Raw genomic sequence first — 24,227 nt, 5'->3', positions numbered from 1 at the left:
CCTCATGGAAAAAAAAAGAAAAAAAAACAACCCTCTAAACCAGCTAACCTCTCTATCGACCTGCAAAGATGAGGCAAAGCTGCATCAGTCAGAGCATCTAAGCAGCCACAGGGCACCAACAAGCCTGCACTCACCTCTGTGAGTGCCTTCAGGCAAAGCTGTGAAGTTTTCCAGTGACACCGCAGCTGCCATCTCCAAATCTCATGTGCATAACTTAAAGTAGAAAGACAGGCCTGTGCAAACCACCAGGGAGCCCGGAGGAGAGGAAAGGTCAAAAGGCAGAGTCACAGAGAGGACAAACATCCCTGCATGGGAAAACATCAGCCCGGGATGCAAAATGACTACTTTGTCTGCAGCAACACAGTGTGTTATGACATACATCCAACTTTGTATACATACATATACATCCAGTATGATGAATGTTTAAACATGTGATGGTGAAAGATAAACAAATATTCTACAGTCATGTTCATCGTTTACAATGTGTACGGAGGAGTGAATCCAATTAACAGAAGAAAGTACTATAGTTCCTGCTGTTGCAAACATCATACTGATTGTTCCATGTTAATTATGGTTTGCACACCATCCAATTTCGATTTTGATTGAAATGAAATGATCTAATTCTCTGAGCCAGAGTGGGCAGTTAAAGTTTTATGCAAATGCACTTTTAAAATATTCTACCGGTAAAACAAGTTATTGTAGTAATAAACTGTCGTCTATTGGTGGATAATCAACCAAGCACCAATAAGCTCCACTCCGCTCCATGATTACTACTGAGAGTGCAACACAAAAGTCTCCATTTATATCTTCTTATTAGTTTTCAGTCTTTAAAATAAAGCTAAAGTTTTATACCTATGCTGTAGATACACTGAAGGATGTGTGTCAGCCATAGACGGTATAAAACATGGACATAGTATCCATGATGTCACCCAGAGGTTTCAGAAGCTCATACTTTGTCTTGGCAGTCCTCCCCACTGATCTCCAAACGGGCAACAACACAAAGTGTGGGTGGAGCTGAGGCACAAACAAGCCGTGGTGAGGCACCCACCTGTCAGTCAGAGCGGCCATGGTCTTAATTGTGCAAAATTAGAACATCTGAGCTCTATCAAAATTCCCCCTCAGAACAGTTGTCATAAATGGGGAAATTAGCTATAGAGACCAAAACCGCATTTTGTACCCGGCTGTAAACATGTTTATTTGGGCTGTGAAATTAGACATTTTAACATGCAACTTATGGAGATTGACTCATTCTCTAGCCAGCATCAAGTGGCCATTTGAGTTTTGATTTATTCTGCATTCATTGGCTTCATTTTCAAGCACTGAGTTTGCTGGTGGTGTCAGTGCAGTCCAAAGAGCATTATGTAAAAAGCAAAGATGCTAAATTTTAAAATGTGGCCTGAAATGTATATAGATTTTGTTTTAATTCTTGTTTTCTACTGTACATTATCTGGCATGGTTACATTTAGAAAAAGTTAATGGTCAAAAATAAACAATGGTTATGGCATAATGTCCTACATGAAAGTAAGATATTGGTGCCCCAGCGTCTGACTTTCTTGTGTTGAAAATTGACACTATAGATGGAAGATCTTGTTTTGTCAAATGTGGATTTAATTCCAAGAGATACTGAGCTTGGCTGGTCAAACCTGGCTCACCTTTTATCAGTCATTTGTCAGCTTTACACTCTGAGCTGAACGGTAATGGAGCAGAGTTTACGGTTATGGTAAAATACAAATGGTCATTAGCTTCATAAGTATCTTCCACCAAACCATCCACTGCACTCATTTGACTAAAAAGCACAGAAGATATATATCAGCTAAAACCGGGTCTAATATGGAGTCGGTGCTGTGGCTGTTTGGAGCAGCACTTCTGTTTCTAGTCATGGTGAGTCTGCTCAGCTGTCAGAGCACATCCTCATTATTGGATTTATAAAAAAGCTACAACCTCATCCAGCCCACCTGCTCCTCTTTATGAGAAGAGCGGGCCAAATCTGCAGTCATGCAGAGCCAGCTTTATAGGTCACACCATACAGGAGACACTTTTTGATGGCACAGAGCATGGACGTGTCAAAGACAAGGATGTTTCAGATAATATGTGAGATGAATTGTAGAGGTGGAGGTCGCTAATGGCAATGTTTAAGATTTCATTCTACTCCTGTCTGTACTCTTGATTTATTACTTCGAGCTCCTGTCTTAACCTTCTAATGACATGTTTTCGAAAATAAGCTTTTAGGACAACACTCTCATTACTTTTTGAGTTGAACTATAGCTGCCGATTCTACAATACAAGTGAACCCTTTTATTTCATCTCTTGTTATTACTTTAATATTGAATATGGCCACTTTAAATTCAGACTCTCTGCTTTAAGGGTGTTTGATGGTGTCCACATTCATATTGGGTAAATTGTGTAGGGCTGGTAACCCATTTTTCTTATATAGTCAACCACTTATTGGAGGCAAAAGAGAAGTTCTCTTTTGAAGGTAAAGAAGAAAGTAAAAAAAAAAAACCCTCCAAAACAAACAAGATGTGTAGTTAGCTGCTATTCAAGTCTTGTGCAACATAGGGTCTTTCTATTAGACTGCGGGTGGTGACTGATTGCAAAAAAGTGATTGCAACATCGTGGTCCTCTAAAATTGATGGAATCAACAGTGTTGCACTGGTAACCTGGTATTGACACGTAACCCAGAGCTTTAATCTTAGTGCCATTGCTTAGTTTCTATTATACTGAGCGCCAAACACGAAACGTATTGAACCATTTTCCCTTTTTTGTGCAGCTGTTCATCCCAGCAGTGTGACTGACTCACACGTTATTAAAAATACTCAGAAACATAAGTTACAAATGGTCAAATCGAGGTTTCCCAAACCTGTACAAAGGAATTTCACAAAGGTAGTAATGTGTATTTGTAGTATTCGGCCTTTGTGTTATTTATCATATTGGTATGTATTCAGTGATGAAGGAATGGGAAGTCAGCACAGTGTAGTTCCACAACTTCACACAGTTAGATTTTTGTGTTATCATCATTTGTAAAAAAGTAAATCTGTATCATACACAGCCTTCTCCCCAGGCTGGACTCCACTCACAACAGAGGCTTTCGACCTCCATCAAAATGCCTGGTATTTCCTGTGATAGTGTACTGTATATGTACAATCAAGAAAAAGAAAACCCCTCCAAAACATTCGCTTAAAGCTTTCTGTATATGCTATTTATCAAAAAGTCTGTCATCAGTGTCTTAAGACTGACGGAAGGAGAGGCATTCTGTTGCTTGCTAATATTTTGGGTTCCGTTTGTTGTGGTCCTAACCCAGATATTTGAACATCACACACATTCATTCTTTCTCTCTCTCACTCACTCTCTCCCCTCAGACTCTCAATATGGTAATCTACCCGAGACTTTGACTGTGTGCCATCTTATCAGTCCTCAGCAGAGCGCTGGGATTCAGCCACAAGTCACGTTGTGCTTTGATATCACTTCATACATGACTGTTCAAAGGCTCAAATGTTAGAAAAGGTCAAACGGTCAGAAGTTTCTCATACTGCTCCTTGGCTTTGTAACCACGAAGACAATTGACCAGCAGGTGTGTGATTTACATAAAAGAAACATCATGCACGCTCACAAATGTTTAAATGTCAACATTATTGCACTGCATTTTGGTGAAAATTCCCTGGAGGTTCCGATTATGAAAGCAGCAGCATCATCTCTCAGCCTCTTTGCATTCAAAAGAGATGATTCACACCTTGTACTGTAACAAAGAGCACTCTTATCAGACAGGGAAAACCTGTTGCATTCGCTGGTTTGTTTAAACAGAAAAGGCTCTGCTCAAATAAAGAACTTCACTGGATTCATGATGATGATGGAGACAGAATGATTGTGATGTTGATGATACAATGATAAAGATGATGATGATGATGACGATGATGATGGAATGATTATGATGATGACAATGATACAATAATAAAGATGATGATGGAAAGATGATGATGATGATGATGATGAGGATGATGATGATGATGTGGATGATGATGATGATGATGATGATGCTGAGGATGATGATGATGGAATGATTAAGATGATGATGACGATGATGATGATGATGATGGAATGACGATGATGATGATGATGATGTGGATGATGATGATGATGATGATGATGCTGAGGATGATGATGATGGAATGATTAAGATGATGATGATGATGGAATGACGATGATGATGACGATGATGATGATGATGAAATGATTAAGATGATGATGATGATGATGATGATGATGATGATGATGATGATGAGGATGATGATGATGATGATGATGGAATGATTAAGATGATGATGATGATGATGATGATAATGATGATGATGAAAATGATGACGATGATGATGGAATGATTTACCTGATGATGATGATGATGATAATGGAGATTGAATGATTATGATGTTGATGATACAATGATAAAGATGATGATGATGATAATGATGATGATGATGAGGATGATGATGATGATGGAATGACGATGATGATGACGATGATGACGATGATGATGATGATGGTGATGATGATGGAATGACGATGATGATGATGATGATGATGGAATGACGATGATGATGATGACGATGATGATGATGGAATGATTTAGCTGATGATGATGATGATGATGATGATGATGATGATGATGATGGAATGACGATGATGATGACGACGATGATGATGATGACAATGATGGAATGATTAAGATGATGATGATGATGGAATGACCATGACGAGGATGATGATGATGACGATGATGATGGAATGATTTAGCTGATGATGACGATGATGGAATGATTAAGATGATGATGATGATGATGGAATGACGATGACGAGGATGATGACGATGATGATGATGAGGATGATGATGATGATGATGATGATGATGAGGATGATAATGATGAGGATGATGATGATGATGATGATGATGATGATGATGATAATGATGATGATGACGACAATGATGATGATGATGGAATGATGATGATGATGGAATGATGATGATGATGATGATGATGATGATAATGATGAGGATGATGATGAGGATGATGATGATAATGATGATGATGATGATGATGGAATGATTTAGCTAATGATGATGATGATGATGAGGATGATGATGATGATGATGATGATGATGATGATGAGGATGATGATGATGATGACGACGATGATGGAATGATTAAGATGATGATGATGATGATAATGATGAGGATGATGATAATGACGACGATGATGGAATGATTAAGATGATGATGAGGATGATGATGATGACGATGATGATGATGAGGATGATGATGATGATGATAACGATGAGGATGATGATGACAATGACGATGATGATGACGATGATGACGATGATGAGGATGATGATGATGACGATGATGATGATGATGATGACGATGATGATGATGAGGATGATGATGAGGATGATGATGATGATGTTGATAATGATGAGGATGATGATGATGATGACGATGATGACGATGAGGATGATGATGACGATGATGACGATGAGGAGGATGATGAGAATGATGATGATGATGAGGATGATGATGATGATGATGATTATGATAATGATGATGATGATGATGATGTTGATGATGATTACTCGTTTCAGCCGAGTATCCGGTACAGATAAAGCACTTTCGCAGAGTACAAGTATTATATGAGTAATACGAGTCAATATCCTCATTGGGTAGCTGACTGTGTCTGCGTCCTGTGATAGGCTAGTACAGCGCCCCTCCCCTACACACATACAGATGTACTGTGTTGCTGGGTCCCACTCTGCCCACTCACACACAGAACAGCTCTCTGTCTCTCCCTCAGTCACTCAGGTTCGCAGGTCTTTTCCGTTAACGTTTAGGGTTTCTTCAGCTTCAGGTTTGTTCTTCCTTCAGTTTGTACTTACTTATTAACCAGTGGAGTTCTGGTAAACGTGGGTTCGTTCAGACGTGCTCGTTTTGTGTCTCTGCCTGTCTGAGATTTTTTCTTTTTCTTTTTTAACCAGTTTTTTTTTTTACTTCATGCACTGAGTGTCTGACACTTTCTTGCTGTATTTCATAAAAAAAATAAAGGTAGTAGTGGTATAAATAATATTACAAATTAAGCTACACACACACACACACACACATATCAAATTGGCATCAGAGGAACCGCCCTAAGCTGGTTTATGTCGTATTTCTTAGATCGATCTCAGTTTGTTCACGTTAATGATGAATCCTCCATGCATATCAAAGTTTGTCACGGAGTCCCACAAAGTTCTGTACTAGGACCACTTATATTCAGTTTATATATACTTCCTTTAGGGAATATTATTAGGAATCACTCTATCAATTTTCATTGTTATGTTGATGACACCCAATTATATTAATCGATCAAGCCTAATGAAACCAATCAGTTAACTAAACTACAAGAATGCCTTAAGGATATAAACTTATTTTCTTATGTTAAATTCTGTTGCGGGGTTCTTCTGCTAACCTCGTCTTTCGTTCCAAAAATCCAGGCTTAGTCGGAAAATGATGGTTTTCTGGGTTTTTATTCTCCACCTCACCAGGTGCAAACAGTGCCAATATGTACAAACCAAAAAAATAAAGTGAATGGACCAAAAATGCTCTATATACAATTTCAAAAAAACAAAAGAAAGGAAAAACAAAGTTCTTCAATAACTCAGCTCGCAAACAACAAATCAACCACTGTTACCTCCTCTGTAACCAACCACACACTCTCCCCGATTAGGGCCCAGGCAGCCCCTTTTATAGTGGTAGCCCCTCCCACTCGGACTACTACCTTTCTAAAAACAACATCAACATCTTTTCCCCATTATGACAGCAATTTCATATGCAGTGATCATGACAACAATTGTATAAAAATTATATCAGTATGTTCACTGTTTATCTTCCATAGAAGACTGCCTGGTACTCAGATAAATCGACATTATTAAAAACCACATATTTCTCCGCATCACATGGTGTCCAATTACGCGCGTCATCCTCCTATATGATGACGGTGATGCGCACGCCCTGTTTTTCCGCCGGAAGCGGACAGGTAAGTGGTGCCGGGCGTATTTCCACACACCCCGTAAGTTATCATCTGCGTGTGTATGAACACATTGAATTAGCGCTGCCAAGTGTGCACCCTTGGCTGTGCTATTGTTAGCGCGGAGCAGAAGGGAACGGGACAGGTGTGTTGTTTGTGTGTGTGCGCTCCGTGTGTGCGCTGGCTGCAGTCAGTGACGGCGCTGCTCCTTCACACAGACAAAACTGAAGTTCTTGTAATTGGACCCAAACACCTCAGAAACTCTCTTTCTAGAGACTTAGTTACTTTAGATGGGATCACCCTGGCCTCCAGCTCCACCATGAAGAATCTTGGGAGTTGTTTTTGATCAGGATTTGTCCTTTAACGTCCACATAAAACAAATTTCGAGGACTGCATTCTTCCACTTACGTAACATCGCCAAAATCAGACGCATCATGTCTCAAAACTAGTCCATGCATTTGTTACTTCTAGGCTGGACTATTGTAACTCTTTGTTATCAGGCTGCTCTAATAAGTCTCTTAGGACTTTGCAGCTAATTCAATCAGCGTGTCGGACATTGTTTTCAGTCTCTGTTTTCCTGCAAGATAAGCAAGGCAGGCGCCCTAACAGTTTCAACATTTCAAGCGAAAACTACAAAATGAAAAAAAGAAAAGTCCATTTAATCACCACACATGCATTGATTAGTTTAAAAATGATAAATATTCTCACTCAAAAAAAAGAGTTTTTTGTTCGGGATGAATTCAAAGTTATCATTGTATACAATAATAATAACAAAACTAATCAATATATTCAGCTCCATTTCCACGCATTTCTTCAATCATTTGGTTTGCCACTGATGGCATCGCCTTTCTAAGTGAATCCAGCAGAGTCAGACTGGTACCGCAAGGTCTGAACCCTACCAGCTCCACCCCACACGTCCATACTTACTGTTGCGTTCACCGTCTCCACAAGAGAGCGTCACGTAATCTGGTCACGATTTTCTAGGCCTATAAGAGGACCTAACTAGCACTAAAGACACTTTTTTCATTGACAAACAGTGGTTAATGTGTCTTGGATTTTCTGGTATCTGATGCATTGTATAAGATTGATGTGCTTAAATACCCTCATGGAAAATAAAGGAAAAAAAACACAACCCTCTATAAACAGCGTAACCTCTCTTTCATAAGCCTGCAAAAGGTGAGGCAAAGCTGCATCGTCAGAGCATCTAAAGCAGCCAACAGGGCACCACAAGCCGGCACTCACCTCTGTGAGTTGCCTTCAGGCAAAGCTGTGACATTTTGCCAGTGACAACCAGAGCTGCCATCTCCCACAATCTCAGTGCATAACTTAAAGTAGAAAGACAGCTGTGCAAACCACCAGGGAGCCCGGAGGAGAGGAAAGGTCAAAAGGCAGAGTCACAGAGAGGACGAACATCCCTGCATGGGAAAACACAGCCGGATGCAAAAATGACTACTTTGTCTGCAGCAACACAGTGGTGTTATGACATACATCCAACGTGTGTATACCTATACATTAACATCCAGTATGATGAATGTTTAAAACATGTGATGTTAAAGATAACAAATATTCTGACAGTCGTGTTCCAATCATTTACAATGTGTACGGAGGGTGAAATCCAATGAACAGCAAGAAGTTCTATAGTTCCTGCGTTGCAAACCTCATACTGATTGTTTCCATGTTAATTATTGGTTTGCACCATCACAATTTCATTTTGATTGAATGAAATGATCTAAATTCTCTGAGCCAGTGGGCAGTTACAGTTTTTATGCTAATCCACTTGTTTAAAATTATCTACCGACCGTAAAACCTGTTGTGTAGTAATACATGTCTATTGGTGGATATCAACCACGACCATTAAGCTTCCACTTCCGCTCCATGATTACTACTGAGAGTGCAACACAAAGTCTCGCATTTATATCTTCTTATTAGTTTTTTAGTCGTTAACATAGAGCTAAGTTTATACCTATATCGGGTAGACAACACTGAAGGATGGTCAAGCCATAGACGGTAAAAACTGGACATAGTAAATCCATGATGTCACCACCCAAGTTCAGAAGCTCATACTTTGTCTTGGCGAGTCCTCCCCAGATATCCAAATGGCCAACAACAATGGACGTGTGGGTGGAGCGAGGCACGAACAGCCGTGGTGAGGCACCCACCTGTCCAATCAGAGCGCCCTGCCTTATTGTGGCAAATTCAACATCTGAGACTCTATTAAATTTGTTCATAAAGGGGAAATTAGCTATAGAGACCAAAACCGAACCAACCCTTTTGTACCAGGCTGTAAACGTGTTTATTTGGGCTTGTGAAATTAGACATTTTAACATGCAACTTGATGGAGATTGACATCATTCTCTGCCAGCATAGTGGCATTGGTTTTTGGATTTTATCTGCATTCCATTGGCTTCATTTCAAGCACTGAGTTTTGCTAAATGGTGGTCGTGACAGCCAAAAGAGCATTAGGCAAAAGAACAAGAAGCACAAATTTTAAATATCGTGGCCTGAAATGTATATAGATTAGTTTTATATTCTTGTTTTCTACACTCTATCTGGCATGGTTACATTTAGAAAAAGTTAAGAGATTTGGTTGGCCACCAGCGTCCGACTTTTTTGTGTTTGAAAGTTGCCACTATAGATGGACGATCTTGTTTTGTGTCAAATGTGGATGTCAGTCCAAGACGATGACTGAGCTTGGCTGGTAAAACCTGGCTCACCTTTTATCAGTCAGTTAGTCAGCTTTTACGACTTGAGCTGAACCAGTAAATGGAGCAGAGTTTACGGTTATGGTAAATGACAAATGGTCCATTTAGGCGCTTCATAAGTATCTCCAACAAACCATGCCACTGCACTCATTTGCTAAAAGCACAGAGATATATAATCACTAAAACGGGTCTAATATGGAGTCAGTGCTGTGGGCTGTTTGGAGCACACTTATGTTTTCTAGTCCATGGTTGCGTCTGCCTCAGCTGTCAGAGCCGATCCTCATTTATTGGAGTTAGGAAAAAGCTAACAACCTCATCCAGCCCCACCTTGCTCCCTATTTATGAGAAGAGCGGGCCAAATCTGCAGTCATGCCGAGCCAGCTTTAATAGGTCACCACCCATAACAGGAGACACTTTTTGATGGCACAGAGCCTGGACGTGTTCAAAGACAAGGATGTTTCAGATAATATGTGAGATGAATTGTAGAGGTGGAGGTCGCTAATGGCAAGTGTTAAGATTTATGCACTCCTGTCTGTACTCTTGATTTGAATACTTCGAGCTCCGACTTAACCTTCTAAGACATGTTTTCCGAAAATAAGCTTTTAGGACAACACGCTCATTACTGTTCCTTTGTTGTTTGTGGTTTAGGTTGAAACTATAACTGTGCCGCCATTCTACAATACAAGTGACCCTTTTTTTGTCAATCCCTTGTTATTTACTTTAATAGTTGACATATGGGCCACTTTTAAATTCAGACTCTCTGCTTTTAAGGTTGTTTGCATGGTGTCCACACATTGCATATTGGGTAAATTGTGTAGGGCTGGTAACCTCATTTTTCTTATAATAGTCACACACGTATTGTGAGGCAAAAGAGAGTTCTCTTTTGAATGGTAAAGAGAAAGAAAAAAAAAAACCAATCAAACAAACAAGATGTGTAGTTAGGCTGCTATTCAAGTCTTGTGCAAACATAGGGTACTTCTCGATTAGGACAGCGGGTGGTGACTGATTGCAAAAAAGTGATTGCACATCGTGTCCTCTAAAATTGATGGATCAAACAGTGTTCACGGTAAACCTGGTAGTGACACGTAACCCAGACTTTAATCTTAGTGTACCATGTGCTTAGTTTTCTTTATTATACTGAGCGCCAAACACGAAACTTTTTGAACACATTTTCCCCTTTTTGTGAACGCTGTTCATTCCCAGCAGTATGACTGACTCACACGTTATTAAAAAATACTCAGAAAACATAATTACAAATGGTCAAATCGAGGTTTCCCAAAAAAGCTGTAAAAGGAAGTTCACAAAGGGTAGTAATGTGTATTTGTAGTATTCGGTCCTTTTGTGTATTTATCATATTGGTATGTTTCAGTGTGAAGGAATGGGGAAGTCCCACATGTCGTCCACACCACATTTCCACACAGTTAGATTTTTGTGTATCATCATTTGTAAACAGAAATTCTGTATCATAACAACAGCCTTCTCCCAGTCTGGACTACCACTCACAACAAGGTTTCGACCTTCCATCAAAAAGCCTGGTAATATTCTTTGATAGGTACTGTATATAGGTACAATCAAGAAAAACAAAACCCTCCAAAACTTTGCTTAAAGCTTTCTGTATATGCTATTTATCAAAAAGCTGGTCATCAGTGTCTTAAGGAGCTGACGGAAGGAGAGGCATTTGTGATTCTCATATGTTGGTTCCGTTTGTTGTGGTCCTAACCCAGATTTTGAACATCACACACACACACATATTCATTCTTGCTCTCTCGTCACTCACTCTCCGCCCTCAAGCTCTCCATATGGTAATCTACCCGAACTTGGTGACTGTGTGACCATCTTATCAGTCCTCAGCAAAGCGCTGGGATTCAGCACAAGTCACGTGGGTCTTTGATATCCACTGTATACATGACTGTTCCAAGGCTCACATGTTAGAAAAGGTCAACGTTCAGAAAGTTTCTCATTACTGCGCCTTGGCTTTTGTAAACACGAGACAATGTGACCAGCAAGGTGTGTGATTACATAAACGAACACATCATGCACGCTCACCAAATGTTTAAATTCAACATTATTGCACTGCTATTTGGTGAAATTCCCTGGAGGGTCGATTATGAAAGCGAGCAAATCATCCTCGCAGCCTCTTTGCATATCAAAAGAGATGCTATCACACCTGTGTACTGTAACGAGACTCAAAGAGCACTGCTTATCGAAGAAAACCTCATCGGGTGTAAAACAGAAAGGCTTTGCTATATGCATGCTTCTGCGCTGAAGATTTGTGTGTATGAACAAGAAAAGGTCGTGATGCGTGCTGGTCTTCATAATACAAGATACTAAAGACTATCACTGGATTGCATGCAATGAGGTGATATGGTGAGATTGAATGGATGATGGCTGAGTATGTATGATGATGAATGATAAGATGAATACGATGAGATGATGATTGTCATGACTGATAGGATGATGAATGCATGATGATGATGATGTATATGATCGATTAGCGATGAGTAGCTACTGATATGGAATGACGATGGATGACATGGATGAGAGAGATGAAAGTGATGATGATTGATGATGATGGATGGAGTGATGATTGCTGATGATGTTTATGATGATGATGCATGACTGCGAATGCTAGATGTGATGATGATGATGAGTGACCCTTGATTAGTATGACTGCGCTGCATAAGTGTGTGCTGCATGCTGACTATGTGATGCTGACTGAACGATGCTGAGCGATGATGATGCCGCGGCCTGACTTTCACGCTGTGCGTGGATGCTGATGTGCGAATGACCGCTGCTGTTACCCTGTGTTGCGAATACGGATGACTCAGCTCTCAGGGCCTCCTTCTGTCTGGCTCACTTGTGTCTTGTCCTGCCGCGGCTGCGTCCTTGCTGGTGCTATTGCCCGCTCCGCGCTGCCTTCTCTAGCCTGTGCCATGGCGCTGACTGATGTGTGTTCACTGCTGTGCCGCGCTTAGTGGACTGACGCTGCTACTGAGCTGACCGATGAGTGATGAACGATGAGATGAGACCATATGATGGATGCTATGGGATGATGATGGCGATGATGATGATGTGATGATGATCGAGAATTGGCGATTGTCGGATGACTGCTGTGACTGATGATGATGATGAGCTGATGGATTCTGCCGTGGCTGGGATGCACACTTGCTGATGCTGATGACTGTGATGACTTGCTGACTGATCGGATGATGATGATGCAACTCAACGTATCGTATGATCATTACCTATCTACGCCTGATCAGTTTAATCATATGATGATTTGATTAACTGTGATGCTGATGCTGATGAATGCGTGATGGCATGACGCTGCTATGATGCGAGCTCTGATCTGATGTATGATACGATGACTGGCTGTCTAAGATGATGATGATGCATGACTGACGCTGACTGGAACATGCTGACGATGCTGAGGAATGATTTACCTGATGAGGATTGATGATGATGATGGAGATGAAGTTATGGATGTTTGTGATCAAGATCCAGTTGATCGAATGATGATAGATGATATGCCGATGATGAGCCTGGAAGATGATGCTCGATTGGTTGATGCAGTGATGCGAATGACGCTGCTCGTACGATGATGCTTGATATGATGAGAGACTGGATGGATGATGGAATGACGATGAGATACATGATGTGGATGATGATCTGGTGAATATGATGATGTGATCGATATGATGATGTGATGATGACGCGGACTGAGATAGGATGATGGATGGTGATGATGATGATGAATGGATGACGACTGTAGATGACTGAGCGTGATGATGGAATGAAAGAATGATAGGACGATGTGAATTATGCTGATATGATGGAATGATTTAGCTGAGGATGGATGATGAATGTGATGACGATGAATGATGATGATGACGATGATGGAAATGATTAAGATTATGAGATGACTGCTGACAATGATGGAATGATAAGATGATGATGATGATGGCATACGATGACCGGAGGATGATGAGGATGACGATGATGATTGGAAGATTTAGCTGATGATGACGATGGTGCTCAGATGTGGATGCTGAGTGACATGCGCGAGCTGAGTGACTGCTGATGGATATGCTGCTGACGGGATGATGACATGATGATGTGAGTGCTGATGACTGACTGATATGAAGGATGATAGTGATGAGGATGCTGACTGATGACTGTGACCTGTGCTGATGATGATGATAATGATGTTGAGCCGATGACATGAGATGAGGATGGATGAATTGAATGACTGATGATGATCTGGATGAGCTGACTGCGCCATCTGCTGCGCTGGAGATGACTGTATACGTGCTGCTGTACCGCTTTCCCGCCGACGTCATCCGGTTTGGACTAACGCACTTTCGCAGCGTCACCTTTTATGACGTAAATACCGGTCACTATCCTCCCTTGGGTCTGACATGTGTCTGGTCCTGTGATAGGATAGTACACCGCGCGCCCCCCCTACCCACCCGCCGATCTGTTTTGGTGCTGGTCCCACTCTGCCCACTCACCCACAACTCCTCGCTTCTCTGTCTCTCCTCAGGTCCCTCAGGTTCGCATGTCTTTTCCGTTCCGGTTAGGGTTTCTTCAGCTTCAGTTTGTTCTGTACTTCGGTTTTGTACTTACTTTATTAACGTGGAGTTTCTGGTAAAACCTGGGTTCGTTCAGACTGTGCTCGTTTTGTGTCTCCTCGCCGTCGAGATTTTGTCTTTTTCTTTTAAAAACCAGTTTTTTTACATTCATGCACTGCGTGGACACTTTCTTCTGTATTTCATAAAAAAAATAAAGGTCAGTAGTGGTATAAATAATAGTTACAAATTTAGCCTCACACACACACAACCACACACACACACACACACAACACTCTCTCTCTCATCCTCTCTGTCGTCTTCCTCTTTACTACATATTTTAAAAAAAAGAACCAAAAAAAAAAAAAATAAAAAATCCACACTGATCATAAAAAAACATTTAAAGTTAAAAAAAAGGACAGTCTATTTCAGCTAGAAAACTCTTGTTCATTCTATTTTATCTTCAGATTGACAACCGCATGTGTTGTTTCATGTTGCAAAACTTGTTCTGGTAATATTTTGTTGCTATCGTGCCTCAAAACAGCCCCTGTGAAACATTTAGACCCAAACAGTGCATCCCTGATAATTTAAGCAATGAATTTGAAAGCACTAAACAAAGGATCTCTGTAGTATAGAGTAGTTAAATTTTATTATTATTTTTATTATTGTATTTATGATCATTGAAGAATTAACCCCAGTGTTTCTCTTCAGGGAACCACCGCTACCCCAGTCCTTGTAAGGTAGCTGTAATTACAAACCTCTTCTTAAAAAGCTCACTTTAGATCCGAGGCATTAGCCAATTGACAGACGATATTCAAACCTTCCCTTTTCCTCTCTAAGATTACTTGAGAAAGCTGTGTAGCCAGTCAGCTGTGTGACTTCTCTCTCATAAAGAACAGTGTATTTGAGGATTTTCAGTCAGGATTTAGAGTGCATCAGCACAGACACCACACCAGTCAGTTAGGCCCAGGGCGCAAATGTGGCCAGGACCAGCGCTGTCTGTAACCAACCACACACTTTCCCCGATAGGGCCCAGGCAGCCCCTTTTATAGTGGGTAGCCCCTCCCACTCGGAACAACTACCTTTCTAAAAAACAACATCAACATCTTTTCCCCATTATGACAGCCATTTCATATGCAGTGATCATGACAACAATTGTAAAAATTATATCAGTATGTTCACTGTTTTTTTTCCATAGAAAGGACTCCTGTACTCAGATAATCGACATTATAAACAACATATTTCTCCGCATCACGTGGTGTCCATACGCGCGTCATCCTCCTTTATAATACGGTGATGCGCACGCCCTGTTTTCCGCCGGAAGCGGACAGGTAAGTGGGTGCCGGGCGATTTCCACACACCCCGTAAGTTATTCATCTGCGTGTGTATGAATACATTGAATTAGCGCTGCCAAGTGTGCACCCTGGCTGTGCTATTGTCCGGTGAGGGGAAGAGGGATGTGTGTTTTGTTATGTTTAGTTTAGGGCGGAGAGCAGAAGGGAACGGGACAGGTGTGTTGTTTTGTGTGGTGTGTGTGTGTGTCTGTGTGTGTGCGCTGGCCGCAGTCAGTGACGGCGCTGCTCCGTCACACAGACTAAACTGAAGTTCTTGTAATTGGACCCAAACACCTCAGAAACTCTCTTTCTAGAGACTTAGTTACTTTAGACGGGATCACCCTGGCCTCCAGCTCCACCGTAAAGAATCTTGGAGTTGTTTTTAATCAGGATTTGTCTTTTAACGTCCACATAAAACAAATTTCAAGGACTGCATTCTTCCACTTACGTAAAATCGCCAAAATCAGACGCATCATGTCTCAAAACTAGTCCACGCATTTGTTACTTCTAGGCTGGACTATTGTAACTCTTTGTTATCAGGCTGCTCTAATAAGTCTCTTAGGACTTTGCAGTTAATTCAGAATGCTGCTGCACGTGTTCTGACAGGAACCAAGATCAGAGATCACATCTCTCCCATTCTGGCTTCCTTGCATTGGCTACCTGTTAAATCTAGAATAGAATTTAAAATTCTTCTTCTTACTTACAAAGCTCTTCATGGTCAGGCACCATCATATCTAAAAGAGCTCATAGCACCTTACTACCCCTCTAGAACACTGCGCTCTCAGGACGCTGGGTTCCTTGTGGTTCCTATAGTCTCCAAAAGTAGATTGGGAGCCAGAGCTTTCAGCTATCAGGCTCCTCTTCTGTGGTACAAACTATTTTGGGTTCAGGAGGCAGACACGGTTGTTCACCTTTAAGAGTAGACTTAAGACTTTCCTTTTTGATAGAGCTTATAGTTAGGTCGTCCGTTTGGATTGGCATGTTATGAGATTATTCTGTTTGTGTAGGAGTTGTAGAGGCCATGGCACTGGACCTGAGATAGACCAGAGTACCAGCACGCACACAGGGGAGAGTCTGAATCATTTTTGGAGTCATATTCTTTAAGCATTAGCAATGAGGTAACACTGTTTTAGATATTATCTGGGAAGTCACATTGCACATGTAACCATTGCACATGTAACCACAGGCCAAATGTAGTTGGGGGATTGAATATGTTACAATGTTAAGGACATGGAGAAATACAGGCTGCAAAAATATAAATAAATACACTAGAATTAATTCTTAATATGACAATTCAGAGGGTGATTGCTCTGCTAGTTGTCTGGCAGATAACAGATATCGTCAGGGACATAAATAAGATTATGCTCATACAATATATCTATCCAAAATAGTCCTGATTAAATGGTTGAATGACAAAGCTACTGTTTTCACTGTTTATGGGACTGTTCAAAGATCCAAAACGTCTGGAAGGATGCCATAAAATTTCTGTCAGTCCCCTTAAATGCCAAGCTCTGTGTGCTTGGGATAAATCCAAAGAATGTTATAGGGACACCTCATGGTATCCCTCCCATTATTGTGCAATTTCGTTAAAAAACATATAGTATCTTGTATGTAATACTTAGTACATACTTTAGAGAAAAATATTGCTTCCCTCTACTGGTAATAAGTAGCCTATCATCATAGCACACTTAAGGAAGATATGGCCATAAACATCCAACAGTCTGCTGAATAAACTCACACACACACACACGTCCTAAAGTAAAGAAAAAGAAAAAAGCATTTCTCCTCGAGGCCCCTGGGGTTTTGACAATTGGTGGTCTTCAGCCTACAATGTTGCTCTGACAGGGAATGTATGAAACTCCATAAAGTCAGTAGGCGGTGATAGCCTGCACCTCATTGATGGTCTCGGGTTGGATTGCCAGCTTCCTCTGGCCATGGCTTGCTCGAAATAAATCTTGGCTAATAAACACATGGGGCAGCTGTGGCTCAGGTGGGGGAGGGTTATTTAATCATACGGCTGGTGGTAGCAGTCCAGCACATTTAATGGGACCATTAGGATGTGTGTGTGTGTGTGGGGTGGGGGTACTTAAACATGGATACTACTTTAACACTAGCAGACACAACAGGTGAGGCGAGTGTGCGGTAGATCATAGCTCATCACTGTCTGCCATGATACACACACACTGCTATTATCTTAGGTCAGTTTCCTCTAGAGAGCAGACTGGACAGTCCGTGATACACAGGTGAGACACCATCTGTTTACTGGAAAACAGCCATGTCACATAAATCTACCAGCACATACAATCTGCCATGGTCCCCCGTAGTTGAGTTTAAAGAAGGACAAGTTGGGGGGTAAGTGCTGTCAGACAGTGCTTGGCAGATATTTACTCAAAATGCTGATTTATGTTGTTAAGCTTGACTTTGGCGTCCTGTTGACAGCTTGATGCACCTATGGCAAAATGAGTGCTTTTTGATTGAAATGTTTTTTCTGAAAAATCTCAGATTGCACTACAGCTTGTTGAAACAGATGTATTTTTCCTAGACTATTTACTGCTGCATGCTCACATTTTTTAAAGGCCGGTATATATGCATTCGTATTTTCTCCCAGATGGAGCTTTTAATTTTCACCCTGGGCTATTGCTAATTGATTGAGGCTGTACAAACAAGTGTATCTTGAGGTCAGGATACCTGGATAATTGGAAATTCATGCTGTTTTAAAATGCACCTGGAATAAGGTGACTCATGATGGTTGTACAGAATAAAATCTTGCCCAGAATTGGGAACAGCTTCCACTTGGATATGTTGACACAAAGGGAGAAGGTAGCAGAATGTTCCTCAACCAAAAAAATGACAGATGATAATGAAGGATGTATAACAAAAGGACACTGTTACTACACATGCTATGTTCTCTCTGTGTGGGTGCACTTTTTTAAACTTTGGTACCACACTGATAATGAAAAAGTGGAGAAGCAGAAAAGATTGAAGTGTGATGAAAGAAAAATACCAACACAGAGTGATGAAAAATGGAGCAACCTCCTTGTTTTAGACTTAGACATCTAACCTGAACCTAATTTGTTTCTGTTCACACAACTCCACTATAAATAATAGAAACGGCACTGTGGGGTTCTGTCCTCTCAGATTCCCATCTAGATAAAACCAGTGCTGGCAGCTTGCAGGTGAAATAGTCCTTGAATTTTCTTATTCGGAGACATGCGGTAAATCTTTATACTTTGTAGATTATAGTTCAGGGAATATGTTGGTGATTCAGTGCAACCTGGAACAGGAAATCAAAACAGGGAGTTGTAAATCACTATAACAGCCCCTGTGAAACATTTAGTACCCAAACAGTGCATCCACTATAATTTAGCAATGAAGTTGAAAGCACATAACAGCAAGTAGTAAATTTGTATTATTATTATTAATATTGTATTTTATGATCCAATTGAAGAATTTCTACAGATATGTTTGAAAACTATAAATGTATTGCTAAGAAATAATTTAGATAGATTAGCATTTAGATATTAGGTCTACTTGAAGTAAATGTGGTGTTTTTCTTTCATTTAAGTGTTCAAGAATTAGAGATGGATAGGCTTAAAGGTCCAGCATCTCAGATTTAGGGGGCTCTTCACAGAACATGCCATAAATGAAATATAATATGTATAAATATGTTTTTAAATAGTGTCTTATCTCTAGACAGCAACCTCCATGAGCGCCAACTTAACAACAGAAATAAACATGTTTACAGCGTGGTAGAAAAATATGGTTTTGGTCTCTATAAATAATTGTAGTGTACCGGGTATGATTTTTTTTTTTTAAACTCACCTGTTCGAATGATGTTAAGGCTTAAAGTTACGCATAATTAACCGCATGGCCGCTTTGACTGACAGGTGGATGATGCTAGAGATAGTTTGAGCACCCAGACGTCATTACTAGATAATAGTAGTATACTAGTAATAATAGTCTAGACGCCAGCCTTAAGTCCACTGTTGATTCATGTCTGTTCCAATGTTTATATTAGCCAGAGGGCGGAAGAGTCAGGACAACATGGTGCCAGCTAGCACCACATATTTTCAACTTCAAAAGCTTTGGAAATTTATGGGTATTTCACGCATGCACTGTCTGTTCTTTTTACTGTCATTGGTAATCCCCTGAAAATAAGAATCATATTTTTATTACCTTTGCATGAACTTTTATATCTACACTGCTATGCTAAACTGTTGTCTGGAGTGACTTTTTTGCACATTCACTTGTCACCATAGTTTCTCCTCCATGCTTGGATGGAGAGGGTAAGGGACACAACAGGGTTGGCCATTCATGGCGTGAGTTGTATCTTAACTGCAGCAGAGATTTTGCCTGGATTAGTTAATCAGTTGCATCAAATTGGTCCAAAAGAGGCGCAAAGGGACGGTCTGGAATTAACTTAGAGCAGGTCGAGGTCAGGACAAGCAGACGGGGACGAAGGCTGGAATGTGAAGCCTGAAGCGGAAAAGATGATCAGGCGTGATCATCAGGAAGACTACACACACACACAAACACACAAACTACTCCACAGCATAAAATTAAGGGACCAACATGAGTTTTTTCAGTGTTTTTATCCTATATTAATCTAAACTAGCAGCATGGATGTACAAGAACAATAACAACAACTATTGCTGGATTACTTTTAATTAAAGAAAAATGTGACACTTTATATTAAAATGTTTTTAAGACACAATATTATATATGTTAATAAGGCTATATAAGTGCTAATAATAATAGCACAATAAACCGATTTATTGTTAGATTATAAGACATTTATAAGCTCTTATGAAAAACTTAATAGTTTATAGACTGCTTAAGAATCTAAGTATGCGTTTATTAACAGTTGACTATATATATGTAACTATATCTAACATTAAATATGTTAATGATGGTATTATTATCACTTTCAGTCATGTGAGTAGACATTAAGCACCTCATATTATCTTTAGGCTTATTACAAGTGATACAAAAAAAAAAAAAGAAAAATGTGATGATATGTTCTGGAGTCATAAAGAGCTACTGTGCAGATTTATAGTCACGATGGACATTGGAGATATCCTTTGGAAGTGTAACTCACACTTCCAAATCTAATCTGTTTGAGGCGCTAAGGGTTTCTTAAATACCTTAACTGCCTCCATGAGCTTTGTGTCACAGCAGCTGCTGCAGCTCCAACTTTTTACTGCGTTGATAAGCCGGCCAAACTACAATAACTAACTTCCCCAGGCAGTACGTTTGCCTGAGGTCTGTCTCGACTCTCCCACCTTCAGCTCACACTTTGTAAATCTCTGGATTAGGTGATAGGGGGCAGGTATGTGGGGAACAGCAGGAAGGACAGATGAGGAATAGCAAGGCTTGAAATGAGAAAAGACTCAGTACTAGGAAAAGCATGTGTGGGATGTGAGGAGAATGTACAAAAACAAAACTAAGTGGAGGCTGAAGCCGTGACACTTACAGCCATTTCTTTAAAAAAAAATTAACATTCAATTCATTTCTTCAGCCGGAGAAATATGGCAGATATTAGGAACACAAATGACTTCTGCAAGGACTGCAAATCATAGAAGGACCCGTGTGTGAAGAAAGGGTCATAACAGGTCTTCACAGTGCTAATTAAAAATGTCACTCTAAACTTCAGAGCTTTGAAAACCAACAAACACGTCTATCGAAAGTTATTCTAATGTTTGTAACGTCTCAAAACAAAAAGGCGAAAAGGCCACGGAAAGGGCCTCACATAGAGGAATCTTCTTCATAAACAGAGAGAGATGCTCATAAACATCAATGTAAGCTTTTTAAAAATGCACGGGATTGAAACAATACACGTCTCAACATAGCAAAAATGTGTTTTCAGGCAATTCTTAAAAGACAGAACAGAGTGGGCTAATTAGACGATCCTGAAGTCTCAGCAGTGCTATAGAAAAAAAAGAAAAAAGCTTCTTTCCTGCAATTTTTACAGCTGAGACTTTGGGATTACCAGCTGTCTTTGTGAGGTGGATCTGAGGGGGCTAACGATGCTGAGGCTGGTTCAGAAGTTGTGAAATATAGCCAGAAGCAAGGACATGCAAGGATCTGAAAACAAACAAAGAGAATTTAAGAAATAAATTTCAGACTACCAAAAATATTTTATAAAGAGACTGAGCGACTCTGAGTAACCTGGTCTCAGGGCAAAAAGCACACATACTCTATATTAGGTTCTTAATATTCATGCATCGCTATCCCTGTTTTGTTTTATTAAATAATAAACCTAACATACAATGGAAATCTCTGCCTCCTTTCTGTCTAAGACACATACACATAAATGGAAATTACGCAAACACACATTTACTGTAACTAAAACAACGGCGTGTTCTGCTGGCCCCTGCCTGACACTGTTTGAATCTCACGTAATTATGAGCTACTGACTGAGTTTACTGAGTCAACTCCCCTGAGATCTGCTCTGCGTACTCTGAGTCTCCTCCAAAACACAGAGACCCTCCGGCGTCTTTCTCACGCTACGTGCACTTTGTTCAGAGAAGTGTGTGTGTGTGTGTGTGTGTGTGTGTGTGTGTGTGTGTGGACAGATGAAATCAACACTGATCCATGCTAAAATACTGTTAAACACAGCACACTCTCATATCCTCTTGGCCAGCACTCAGCTTAAATCTCATTTGATTGCTCACCACGGACCCAGTTTACCATGATAAATCTTTCTTGTGTGTGTGTGTGTGTGTGTGTGTGTGTGTGTGTGTGTGTGCTCACTTTCTGAAGACTGCAATGCAATGAGGGGATACTCATCTCCTATTTACATCCATTACAGTTCTGTCTTGTAGTTTAATCACCTCTTCCATAATTAGAATTCATCCTTCCTGCCTAATTACAAACACAGTCGTGTTGCCCGGGGTCATTTTCTCCTCATGGCAGAAATTAATTCCTTTAACAATCTTTGGCTCAAAATGTTGTCACATTATTAAAATATCAGCTCTTCGACAAGCAGCTGTTCAGAAAGTGGATATGACATAGCGTATAGTTCTTTAATTCTGCTATGCTTTTCTGTAGACATGACATCTTTTCATTCTGAGGGACGTCTTCCCCGTTGAAGCGTTTCTTTGACGTTTTTATTTTTTACTGAGACAGATGGTGTCATATACACAGATTGTAAAACCCCTTGAGACAAATTTGTGATTTGTTATATTGGTCCATAAATAAAATTGACTTGCAGTGACTTGATTTGAACTTTGCGTCACAGGTGGCAGCAGTATTGGTTTGACAGTTTAATATATATTAGAGGTGTAAGGTATAAAACAGTTTGACATGTGGCAGAGATGATGACTACGAACATTTTTCAGACGGACTCTTATTTTTTACATCTCCCTCATTTTCCAAATGGAGAAAAACAAACACATCTTACATTAGAGACATTTTGTACGAGGTGCAGCAAAAGTTTAAATAGCTTCATACATATTCCTTTCTGTGCTGAATGAAGAATCACCTGACCCACAGCTAACATCTGTTTTCTAAATTCATTACATTTCATCAATATGATTTATTGTATTTTTGTTTATAATATTAGCAACGTTGCATTATTCTTGGAGAATTTTAATCTCAGTTCAGGCTGTATGGGTTTTGGGTCTACCCCAGGGACACAAAAGAAGGCTCCCAGGAGGCATCTTACTGTAACCAGATGTCTTAAGCTGGCTCCTTTTGTCACAAAGGAGCTGCAGTTCTTCTCTGGGTTTTCTCCAGACACCCAAGATCTTGGTCTGTCCAGTCACCCTGTGGAGGAAACTCATTTTGGCGTTTTTGTGTGTCCACGATTTTATTCTTTTGGTCACTACCCAAAGCTCATGACCATAGGTGAGGGTCAGAACGTAGATAGACCCTCTTCTCTTAAAATCTAAACCAAAATTTAAACACAACACCACGCACACCAGTTCATCTTCCCTAGAAAGAGGGAATAAATTAGCTCCATAAAAGCATCTAAAGAAAATCGATATTTATATAACGGCATAGCATGAAGACAGAGAACACAGGAAGAAGGGACAATATCTTCCGAAATTTCTGCATTTTGCAGATGATGTGGTTCAGTTGGCTTCATCAGGCCATGACCTTCAACACGCACTGGGGTGGTTTGCAGCCGAGATGAGAGTCAGCACCTCCAAGCCTGAGGCCATGGTTCTATGCCAGAAAATGGTTGAACGCTCCCTCCGGGTTGGAAGTGATTTGCTGCCCCAAGCGAAGTTCAAGTATCTCGGGGTCTTGTTCACGAGTGAAGATCAACATATGGTAATATTTTCCATTTTCCTCTTTTCCCGTCAATATCAGTTCTGGCAGGACAAGCAAGTTTAGTAAAAATAACAGCAGCTTACTTGGCTTTCATGCTTAATTGATGAATCATTTAGTTTATGAAATGATAAAAAGTACACCCATCATAATTTATCGGAAGCCAAGCTTATAAGAGTCTGAAACCCAAATATATTCAGTTCACTGATATGAAAAGCAGAAAATGCTGAAATTTGAGAAGCTGGAACCAAATAAGGTTTATTTATTTGGGTCAAGTAGCATATTGAGATCCAGAG

This window comes from Larimichthys crocea, chromosome X, assembly GCF_000972845.2.
Source record: "Larimichthys crocea isolate SSNF chromosome X, L_crocea_2.0, whole genome shotgun sequence".
In the NCBI taxonomy this organism is placed as follows: Eukaryota; Metazoa; Chordata; class Actinopteri; family Sciaenidae; genus Larimichthys; species Larimichthys crocea.
This window is presented reverse-complemented; position numbering follows the sequence as displayed.